The sequence below is a fragment of the Felis catus genome, chromosome D2 (assembly GCF_018350175.1).
Source record: "Felis catus isolate Fca126 chromosome D2, F.catus_Fca126_mat1.0, whole genome shotgun sequence".
Taxonomy (NCBI): Eukaryota; Metazoa; Chordata; class Mammalia; order Carnivora; family Felidae; genus Felis; species Felis catus.
In genome coordinates this window covers 68,654,691-68,662,818 of record NC_058378.1, presented here as the reverse complement: position 1 = coordinate 68,662,818, position 8,128 = coordinate 68,654,691, and the positions used below count along the sequence as shown (strand labels likewise).

At 43.6% G+C, this 8,128-nt stretch overlaps 1 long non-coding RNA gene across 1 annotated transcript; it reads right to left on the bottom strand.

Moving 5' to 3' along the window:
* Window positions 1–2,037: 2,037 nt before the first annotated feature.
* LOC111556960 lies at window positions 2,038–7,163 on the bottom strand. The gene is made up of 3 exons (XR_002736658.2): window positions 6,601–7,163; window positions 4,994–5,273; window positions 2,038–2,562 (listed from the first exon to the last, which is right to left on the bottom strand). It is a non-coding gene; the product is annotated as an uncharacterized LOC111556960 (long non-coding RNA).
* Between the last annotated feature and the right edge of the window lie 965 nt (window positions 7,164–8,128).

Genomic DNA, 8,128 nt, shown 5'->3' with positions numbered 1-8,128 from the left:
CTGTATCATTGCTATATTTTCTCAGGAGTGCTTACAATGCCTATCACACAGGAGGGCCTTTGTAAATACCTTCTGGATTGAATTGATCATTTAGATAATAAACTGAGATGATTAGAGGTCTTAAGTTTACCCATGGATTGGGTTAATTTCCATTTATAATATTTTGTCTGCTTGGTCCAGAAGACTATGTATAAGCTGGTTTTAGACACTGAGTAAATCACAGTAGGAATTGTCAGCTTTTCTTACAGATATGCCTAGACCTGTCCTTGATTTTTTTCTCTTTCCTAGAAAAAACTATAACCTTGTCCTTCCCTCTCCTTATCTTTAGAGAATGCCCCAGCTTCTTTCATTCGTGTTTTAATTTTAATTAAAACAAAACAAAACCCACCTATTCACTTGGAGAATCAGTTACATTTCTTTTCTTTTCAAATTTTAAGAATCCTCCATATGAGCTCCCAGAACAAGATAAACAATGTAAGCCTTCAAGGACCCAGAGAAAGCGGTTTGCACCTATTTAAATGTCATTCTGAGTGTTATTTAGAGATGCTTCACAGAGGGTGGGCACTGCCAGACCATCACAAGGCTTTTACGCTCTTCAATCTAACGGTGCTTCAATCCCAGAGAATCCCACAGCCACAAATTTGTGCTGTGTAATACCAATGAAAGGGAAACGGTTAAAAGGAATTTCTGAGTTCATTTCTTTTCTTCAAGTATTTATGAACAAAAAGTTGGAAAGAAATTCACAGCATAAGTGCATCTAGAAGAAGGCTAAGAGCAGCAGAAAACCAGATGACACATTCTGGAACGGGAGCAATCAAGGTTCTATTCAATCCATTCCCCCTACCCCTCGTGCATCAGAATAGTTTCCCCTTTGAGACTTCTTGCACAGTTGCACAGGTGTATTGAATTCACACTGCTCCACCAAAAAAAAAAAAAAAAAAAAGGCAAAAAACATGTTCCTCTGTCAACAGCTCTAGAAATTTCAGCAAATTCTTTAAGAGGCAAAGATGAAAAATAATCCGCTGAGGATTGTTTCCTACTATCAAGACAATGGCCATGCTTTTCATCTGTGAAGAGTCTCTTGATCTAACGATAAAGAAAAAAAAATGTCTACGTCGGTACCATGTACTGGGAAGGTATGTGGCTAGGACAGGAGTCAGAAAAGTTTTTGTAAAAGGCTGGCAGTAAGTATTCCAGGCTTGGCAAGGTACCCAATCTCTGTTGCAACCACTCAACTCAGCCTTGTAGCTGGAAAGCAGCCATAGACGCTACATAAACAAATCGGCATGCCTGCATTCCAATAAAACTTTATTAACAAAAAAGCCTGCAGCCATAGTTTGCCCAGGGTTAGACTCTATGTTCCTTGACCGGAGTGATCATCTCTTTCTTAGTAACCATTGCTAAGGTTGGAGCAGGGTCCAGATTGTGTCTGACACATAGTAGGTGCCAAAGAAATACTTGTAAGTACAAAAAATAATTATTTAACATTTTTAAAACGTATTTTTTGTCTTCAGCTCACCATCTAGATTTTTGTGGAAGACTAAACGAGGAAAATGTAGAGTAAGAACAAAAAGATCATGGATTGTGGGTTCCGCGTTACTTCTTAATTCAACATCAACTCTTTCTACCAACTTTGATGAGAGTTTATATCTCGACATCTCAGTGACTCAGTTTTCCTAATTATTGAGATAGGATTTAGACTCAGTCCAGGTCATTTTTGTGAAGCTCAGCTCATGTCAGAAATCTGAAAGGAGCCCCAAGAAGTTCACAAGGTAAAAGAGATTGCAGTTGGCCAGATGACCAAGCCACCCCCCTCCGCCCCCCGCGCTTCTATTCACTTTTATAGATCTCTTTATCTGTCACTTCTGTCACTGTGCACATCTCCCATGGCATGGAAGATGAATCAGACCCCATTGCTACCATCAGCAAAGCTCTAGCTGGGCTCCTAAAAGGGGCTACCTAAAGGGGATATAGCAAGAATGGAGGCACATTCTGAAAGTTAAGTGTTATTTGATGGGGAATTTTCTCTCTAGCCAGCACAGGTCATCTCTGGGGCACCGTAGGTGGATCTTGATTTGGACAATGTGAGACTAGTATATCAGTTAGAGTCCCAAAATAAAGTAGATGGCACACTCAGGATAATTCAAGGATAGTTAATTTACAAAGAGATTATTTACAAAGATGTGGATGGGGCATAGGAAAAACACAAAGCACGGTGCAACACCCTAAGGTTAATAAGGAAAGAGGGTCACCACCCCTAAGCCCAAAGAGATGAGGGAGGAAGAGTTGTGTGAATCCTCAAGGAAAAAGTCATCTAGAACTGGTCACCATGTGAGGAGCAGTGACCTTGCGTTGGGTAACAGAGCAAGATGGAGGCCCTACAGAAAGATGAGAAGGGAAGTAATTCCTTACCGTCACTTCCCTTCCTCTCTTTGATTCCCTTTGGAGGTCCTGATTGGCTGCACTAAACCATCAGACAAAGTGCAAGGGTGCCTGTTGGTGTGGTCCACACAAGTCAGTCTCCAGGGACAGTGAACAGGGTGAAGACAGTGGAGAGCAGATCTGGAGAGACAAACAGAAGATGTCCAGCACAAATGGAGCCCAAAGGCACAGAAAGCTTATTACACTGAGGCCATCCTCCGTGAGGGTTGTTAGGTACATCAGGGTGGCATCAGATTGATTATTCACACACTCCCATTTTTCTTCTGAATGAGATTTTCACTGTCTACAAGGAAATGAATTGAGCAATTTTTTGTTCCCTGCAGTGTAAGGAGAATCTTTTGCCAACCACCGTCATTTAGCAGATGGTAGGTGACACTGTGAGGCCTGCTTGGCACCTTCCAAGGCAATAGCCAGGGAGAGAGCACTGGAGTCAAGAGTCCCAGGTCCCAGCTCTGGCTTTGCTCCTAAGTAACTAAGTGACTGCGGAAAAGTCACTTCTCTTGGGGCTCAGCCTCACTTTCCTAATCTAAAATAAGTGGTTATTGGATCTGATAATCTGTGATCACAGTCCTTAATCTAGAGTCCTCTTGAAAATATTTAAAACCATTGAAAATTTTGCATGGTGCATAAGAGCATTTCCGATCAGAATAATAATGGTTCCCTCTTATCAAACACTTACTACCATCTAGGCACTTAGGTACTATGCTTAGCTCGTTCTCTGTCTCTTCTTTCTCTTCCCTCCTCCCTCTAGAAAATCTCATTGAATCCCCACAACAACCTTGAAGCTCATGAGTCTTTTTCTATTTTATCTTTGAGTAACTTGCCCAAGACACATGGTTAGGAAGCAGAAGAACCAGAATTGTCACCACTCTCTTTAACCCCTAAGATCATGGTCCACCTATCCCCATGTTCCCTTGACCCCAGAGTCAGACATGCGTGGTGAAGGATGCCAAATGTGCATTAACTGCTCCTGTAGAAGAGGCCTCAGGCAACATGGGGGCCACTTCCTGGAAAAGGTGTGAGAGTTGGAGTGTTGAGGTCCTCCCTGATGGCCACAGTGTGGGAGAGGTTAAGGAAAGACAGTTGAGGCTGAGGGAGTCAAGTCCTGCTGTGCTGAGTCCTAGGGGTAAAAGAGATGCCTCATAGAGCAAACCCAAAGGCCAAGGGTCTTGGAGCTGAACAGGAGTACTTCCTCTTCCATTGAAGATGGTTTTTCCTGTTAACCATCTATAAATCTTGTTGGCCCATCTGATGAAGGAAGTATTGCCCCATTCTATAGTAGCCTCAGAAGGCTCTGGAGAATAAGCTCCTCCATTCTAAAGGGAGAACCCATCATACTTTCCAGAGAGCAGAGGCAACAGAAGGTTGGGGTTCTTGGGGCCCTGTGATCTGGCACATTCAAGCCACTTAAGCCACCAGAGCTTCATGCTGGGATTGCTGCTGGCTACCCTGTCACCATCTGGAGAGCCTTTCAACCAGGCCTTGGCTACCCTGTGAAAGCCAACCTGTTCTGTTGCTTATTCCAAACGGAGCAAGTGCCTAAAGAGCATCTGTGAAGCCAAGATACCCCATCTGTGAAGCTCCTAAGGTACTCTGAGTCCAAGAAGGACTTTTCGGATCCATCCTCTGAGCTCCAAAGTGGGAGAAATCCCTCTGAGCCGACTTGCAGCTTTTTTACGCCTGGTCAGTGCACGTCACCTACCGTGGAACCCCAGGGACACAATTCCCCTGAGGAAATCCCATTTCTGGGAGGAAATGATTTGCTGGCCTCTCTGCAAGGGCAATGGGGACTTCAGAGCTCTTCAACACCGCACCTCAAGGTGGGGGACTCTAGTGGGTGCAGGCGGCCAGCCAGCCAGGTTTATTTCCTCTGTGCTGGCACAGCCATAGCAACAGCAAACCTTGGCAGCCCTGCCATTTGACCTGGATCACGAATGCGAAATGCTCTGCACGGCCTGGCGAATCCTCTAGATTCCACTTTGTTCTGCCAGAGGCCTTCTCTGCACACTCCATCAATCCCTGTAATCCCTTCCTTATTGCCTGGCTGCGCGGATGGCTTAACTTGCCTCCGAGCTGCCTGAAGCCTGCAGTCTGCTGCCGCTGCTGGTGCCAGAAACCCCAGTCCAGTACCCAGGGCAGGAGGGACTCTGAAGCTTTCCATCTGGGCACCAGGATGGAAAGGGATACTTGGCCCCACTGTTCTTGACCAGAGAAACATGAAGAATTTTTTGAATAGCCCAACAGTAAGGAATCAGTGGATGCAGAGTGTAATCCTGCTCCCGATTTGGCCTTGGAGCCTATGCCAACGTGTCAGCAAAAAAAGACATGTTTTCCTTTTGCTGGTTTGCTGAATCCCACAACTTCCTACCAATGATAGTGACTTTGAGATACCAGGGAACCTCCTTTAAACTTCGGCGCCTGGCTACTTGAATTATTTTCGTGGATGGCATTTCACAGATGAAGAAACTGAGAAACAGGGAGATGAGCCAGATGCCTCACAGTGGCCAAGCTAGAAAGCCAAGGACAAGACAAGACTGGACACAGCACTTACTATATGATGAGTGGCGTGGGACTAGCACTCCATGCACCTTCCCTTCAATCCCCAACGCGCACTTGAGGTGAACATGATCTCCCCTCATTATTGCCGTCACTGATGAGAACGTATGGTTCTGGCCTTAAGTTTGCAGTCCGACGTTCTCTCCGACACACCGATTTGCGTTTCTTCCACCTATTTTCAAGACCTGCGTCTTTCATATTCCCTTCTTCTGAAAGCTTCCTTCTTATTCAGGAAATGAAATCTATGGATGATTTATCTTGCACTTCACTTCTTCCTGTAAAGGCCAAATTCAACCAGGAACTCATGAAATTCAATATTAACCAATTTCCTTCCAATGTTTCCCTTAAACCAGCTTTGACCATGCACTCTGTGGGAGGCAATAATAAGCACCCAAGAGAAGAGACCCCATCCTCTAGAAATTTATCAAGTACATGACAATGATCCAGAAATTTCCCTTTTGCAAGAACTCTTGCAATTGGGAACCTGGAGCCAGTTTCAAGAATGGTCAATGAAGCATGCTAATAATTATTTTAAGTGAAATAACCCAAATATATATCAATAGTAGAATGTACACCTAACGTGTGGGAAAGTAATACTACCCAGCAATGACATCTGAGTGAACTATAACTCTAGGTATCAATGAATATAAACCCCAAAATATACCATAGAGTGGAAGAAGTAAGGCACAAAAAAATGCAGGTGATACACATATTTACGTGGCATTGAAATGTAAAAAAAAAATCAAATAGAATAATATTTAGTGTTCATTAGATAGGTGGAAAAACTAGAGGGGCACAAGCTACTAGCCAAGATGGTTCCTTCCTTTGGCATCAGGGGAAATGGAGAAGGATGTGACTGACAAGGGACACATAAGATGCTTCTAGGAGAAAATGTTCTGTGTCTTCCCTTGAGAGGTAGGTACCAAATGGTCTGTCTCATTCTTTAAATTGTATACCTGTTTTTGTAGACATTTTTATGTCTGTGTCTGTCTCATTCCCTAGAATGTGAGCTCCATGAAGGCAAGGTTTTACTTGTTTATCACCAGACCATCAACATCTAGAAGGGTGCATAAAAAGCCAATATTCAATGCCTATTTTTGAGCAAGTGAGTGAATTCATTACTTAATGAATATTTTCATAATATAACTTTTAGTAAGTTAATGTTTGATACAATAAAACCCATAGACAAGAGCGCTTTTGCAACAAGGTCCACAAATGCTGAGGCTTGAGGAAATGGAGTGAAATGAAGGGAGGGGTGTTCACTGTGACCAGTGTCATCTGGGGAGGATGCAGCCAGACACTGAAGATGAGAAGAGAAGACAGGGGAGGGGAACTCCGAGCCAAATGACCAACACCAGAATTACTACTATTAACTGAATTTTTTACACTGTGCCAAGATCTTATTGGACTTTCACTACAAGTCATTAAGATAAATACCATTATTACATCCATTTCACAGATGAACTCATGGCTTTCGTTGAGCTAGTAAGTGGACTTGTGGTCCAGTATGTCTGACTCTAGCAGATACACAAGCAGAAGAGGGAATATACAGGGAGTCTTCAGTAGGGGCATGGAGACTGGCTTCTGCTGGGCAGGGCTTACCAAGTTCAGCTCTGACTCGGCTCCCAATGAGCTCACTCTCCAACCAGGCCCCATTGCTCTGTGCTGGGAGCCAACTATTTGCGGGGAGCACAGTTCCTCTGCAGTGGAAGTGAGTGAGCAGCAGATGATCAGTAGTGAGTCACCTGCTTCTCATTCCGTGGTGGCAGTGTAAGCACCATTATCTTGACAGAGATCCTCCTCCTGCAGAAGGTGGGTACAGGCAGAGGAATTGGGGTTTTGCAGCTCAGATTTCCATTTGATGCATGAACACCACCTGAGGTCAATAGGATTGCAAACCAAGGCCCCACTTAGACATAACCATCGAAACTTCTGCTTGTCAACGAGAAATCCTCATTTTCCAGGGGAAATTAATATTAATAGGCAACATTACTATCATCAAAAAATGGCAGCACTTATCCAATACCAAGCCCTATGCTAAGTGCTTCATAAGAAGAACTGAATTTTCCTAAGAGTAATGTGAGGTATTTAATACCTCCATCTTACTGATCCGAGATTTTAAATGACTTGACCAAAGTAATACAAACTGTCATCCATGTCTGCAAGACTCAAATCCCTGTTGATGGGCTACAGAACTTAGGTTCTTAACCACCTCACTCTATTGCCTCTTGGGCAGAGCAATGCAGTAAAACGTTCAGGAAATACCTGGGAAGGTGTCGAGAAAGGGCATGATGGTCTTACCCATCACGCTGAGGACTCGGGAAACAGATCTTGTTGGGCATCCTTGGGGCACTTCACCAAGATCTCTCTCTCTCTTTCTCCCCTCCACCTGCCCCCAGACCTCAAGAAAATGTGAGCTTCTCTGAAAGTTCATCAGATTAGCAGGAGGAGCCTTAAAGGCTGTACTTCTCCGTGCAAGATTAACAAGGATATGTGTTAAATTCCCTCCTCCCCTCTTCCCGCCCCCCCCCCCCAGAGCTCCCTGTGTTTCCCTTTTGTGTCAAGTTAAAATTCAGGCACATTTTCATCTTCATTTCACCTTGAGCTTCTATTGGCGGTGGCTCCTACCGCCTCAGATTTCAGTTTCCCTGTTCTTTCCTTCACACCACCCTAATTCCTGTAAGACTTGAACAGGGACTTAATGCTCTGAAACAGATCTGTAAGGCACCCAGGAGAGTTTGCAGCTTTAAAAAGTTAGAATAAAATTTAGAATCAAATGAAGAAGCAAATCAACACTTTCTGCTTTTATCTTATTTGTAACTTTGGGTTTTCTTAAATCATGACTCCTTCTAAAGCAAGATGGAATTTGAGTTATGAGCAAAATATGATTGGAAAAAGAAATCCTGTAATTAGAGAAATAGGATATTCAAGGTTCATAATGCAAAAATCCTAGCCCCTCTTCTGACTATATCTTTTAAACCTGAAATGCTAAATTCCATTAAATTGCTTCTAATTTATATATTGGAAACAGAACCCAGACAGACTCAATTATCCAAATTAAGATTCATCTAGTCTCCACCCTGGGCTCAGACCAAATTGGGTCTCCTAGCTCTGCCTCCCTCACGCGCAT